Genomic DNA, 3,574 nt, shown 5'->3' on the forward strand with positions numbered 1-3,574 from the left:
CACACCCTTGCTGGCTGCGAACCGCTCTCGGGCTCGCAGGGGTACATAATCACTTATTCGAATCCGACTTGAATTCCGGGTCAAGCTGAAGAGGGGGAGAGGGGGCAGAGGAGGGGTCCGAGCACGGTGAGGATGAACCCGGCTCGCACGTACGCGTGACAGGGAGATAGATATCGGGTCACTAGTAACTATAGTGACCTGGAGTCGAGGAGGGGAGGGATTTGAGATTTTTTTATTGTCACTGAACCGAGCAGACAGCCATAATGTAATAAAAATGTGTTTCAACAAAAACCTACAAAATGAAACAAAACTACATGTTAACAAATAATATAATTAAGGCCTCAGGTATACCAAACATCATCCGCACTTGTATGAAGGTACGGTGCATAAAACTATTGTATAAGAGAGTTGCTTTTACTTCCGTACTGGTGTGGTGCAAGCGCATCTCTGGATTTTTAAAAAGTATTCTCATGTTTTTTGGCGTAGCTGATGTTGGAAAACAGTTGTGATTGTAAAGTTAATAAAATAAAATATACAACTCTCTCGCTGGCGGGCCGAGGAGAGGGATGTGAACCACGTGAGCTGGCATCGGCGACAGCAGCAGCGGCAGCCGGTCTGGGGTGTCCGGGCAGATAGCACAAGTGCATCGCCCCCTTCCCTCCCCCGCCGCTCTCATGGTCAGTTCCTATCGCTATCTCACACTCCACTAGGTTTTGCAGATTGCAGCAAGCTGGCCGGGTTCGCTCGCAGGTGTTGTGGCACAGCCCGCGGCCAACCCCCGCATTTAATGCGTTAGTGGGGTGCATCCCATGCAACCATGGTTCAACACTTCCGCCAACTTCAAAGGGATAATAACATTTGTGGCCTTTTCCGTCAAATTCTTGGTCTCCGCCAGAAGAATGCAAATATGATGTCCATAAACCCCATTCCTTGCGGCTCATATTTCGTGTGTATCATTTATCATGGGAGCGTGCGCCGTGCACAAGTTGCTTCCCTCACAGTAAGCTATAAGGAGAAAAGTTGGAACGTTCCAAGTGCACATCTACCAACAGCTACCGAGTTGAACACTTGCATGATGAAGTTGAACACTTGCTTTAGTGCTTGCTTGTACACACTTCCAAACACTTTCTAGAAAGAGCTGCCTCTGCTTGTTTCTTAGAAAATTTATATAATTACACTATAAATGGGGAGGGAGATTTTTGTTGTACGTAGATACGACTGCGTCCTTGTGCAATTTTTCGACAGATACAAATTTGGATTTAAAGGGGCACAAGTTCCACCTACGACACCTGGACTAGGTACAAATGCATTATCTTTTCTGCAATCTAGAGACAAATTTGCATCTGATCTAGAGGTGCACAAGGACACGCCCGCAACGTCTAAGCTAGGGACAAAATTGTCAATTCGTAGACATAACAATACTGAGCAATTACAGTACTGAACCGTACATAATAGACTGTAATGATAATTAATTAATGCATACATACAATTTTGTAATAATAGCAATTTTCAGCACTGCTTGAGCTGCAGGAAGTTGTCGCCTGCATTCAAGTCGTCTACACTGTGAAAAAAGTAGGTAGGTTTACAGGAAAAACTTTTCTTGACGCAAATTGTAAAATTACAATTTGTAATCGTAAAAATACATGCAGTACGTATCGACTTCAAATCCATTGGCGAGTAAAAAAAGTGCTCTCGTAAATTGACAACTTACATAATAATTCGACTTTACAATTTATTTGTAAATTTACGACGGTATTTTACACAGTGATATAACGGGCTGGGGCTGAGAGTAGTGTACCGTGTGTCAGGGCTACGACACAGCAGTCTTTTGGGTCCTAGCGGCCATGGCGCTTTATTACCGATTACTGATGGAGAGAGTACACTGATAAATAAAGTGTTCAACTAGTGTGAGATGCAAGTAAGTGCTCAACACTATGTTGCACACTTTAAATCGTCCAAAGCTTCATAGCCAACCCTGATGTCGAACACTTTTAAGTGTTCAACTTTACTGTTAACCACTTTATTGTTTTCAAATATCCAGCCAAACGCTTTATAGTGTGCAACATATAGTGTTGAGCACTTACATCGGCACGCCAGTTGAACACTTTATTGTTTCAGTGAAGCCAAACCCACAGACTGCTGGAGCGAGTGAGAGGGAGCGAGTGAGAGGGAGCGAGAGCAATAGGAAACAGGGGGCAAGGGAGGGGGGCATAGTATCTTCTTGCGTAGACTGCCGGTCGCGTCCCGGCCCGGCTACCCTAGTAGAGACAACCCCGAAGCTAACAAGCATGCCGGCGACACACAAACAGATTGGTTGTGGCGGGTTGGGCGGCCGGTGTGCGCGCGGGGTTCGGCATGGGCACGTGAAAGGGGAGAGGGAAGTTGAAGCGGAAGGAGGGAGAGACAGGAGGGGGTAATGTCCTTGCTAGCCAGACAAGGGCACCGCGGCCGCACCCCGCCCCGCCCCGCTACAGCCGAGATGCTGCTGCTGCTGCCGAGTACAGATCGTTGACCAGTGCAAGGCGACGTGCTCAGCGTACGCATAAAAAAAACCGCCAAGCAAACTGTTTCTTTTAATTCTTTTTCTCCCCCGACTGATCAATTTATCACTTCCTCTACATAGTATCCTGGCCGCGCGACACGTTGTCGTAGCCGTATAAATTAATTCACATAAATAATTTCTTTTATATTGTTTCGATCATGGAAAGAAACCTCACAGCGTGCGTTGCATACTGATGCCCCGACAGTATAACACTTGATATGTCTTAAGGTGCACACACTCTAAATGTCTAGGGACAATTATTGTAACTTGCACCGGACTTCTATGTGCATAACTGGGCTCAGACAGTTAAAGCTGTGAGCCCAGCTTGTCCAATAGTAGACAGCTTAAAACTGGAGAGTCCTTCAACCAAACGCGTGAGACCATCCGGCCCCTCACTGTTAAAAGCTTACAGTGATTTTCACCGTAAGCCACAGTGAAAGCCTGCAGCACCGTAGCTTACGGTGAGATTCACCGTAGCTTACGCTGAGATTCACTGTAGCTTACAGTGAAATTCACCGTAGCTTACAGTGAAAGTCACAGTAAGCTACGGTGCTGCAGGCTTTCACTGTAGCTTAAGGTGAAATTCACTGTAAGCTTTTAATAGTGCTAAAGCCCAATGTGTCATCCGACACTGACATAAGAAGTCACAGACATAAGTCTGTGAGTTCGCAAACAATTTTTTAGTGAGGATAAAAAGTCTCACACTTGTTGACGTCGGCCTCACGAGTTTAGCTGGATGACACATTGGTTTCGCAGTTATAACGGTTGGACGGTATCAACACAAACGCCGTGGTCGCCTTTCTGAGAACGAGCCTTGGTCGAGTTACGACTAATTGGTTCAAGTACCCAGGAACGCTACTCTTGTAACGAATTTTGACGTTACGGACACTTACTCTCGATTTACCAGTGTTTATCAGTGTAGTTGTAGTACACGTTTAAAAGAGAAACAGCAAAAGCGAAACACGTGGGGAGGAGGGGCAGTCGGGCCAGAGAAAGTGGGGCAAGGGAAGAAGGGAGCGGTTTGGGGGGGGG

The 3,574-nt window shown here is 46.2% G+C and overlaps 1 protein-coding gene across 2 annotated transcripts in view; it reads right to left on the reverse strand.

Annotated features, from left to right (window-relative positions):
- The window catches only part of LOC113207348 (serine/threonine-protein kinase SIK3), a 72,228-nt gene that overhangs the window by 25,562 nt on the left and 43,092 nt on the right, over positions 1 to 3,574 (reverse strand). The window lies entirely within an intron of this gene.

The sequence above is a fragment of the Frankliniella occidentalis genome, unplaced genomic scaffold, assembly GCF_000697945.3.
Source record: "Frankliniella occidentalis isolate FOCC.00 unplaced genomic scaffold, Focc_3.1 Scaffold11, whole genome shotgun sequence".
NCBI classification, from domain to species: domain Eukaryota; kingdom Metazoa; phylum Arthropoda; class Insecta; order Thysanoptera; family Thripidae; genus Frankliniella; species Frankliniella occidentalis.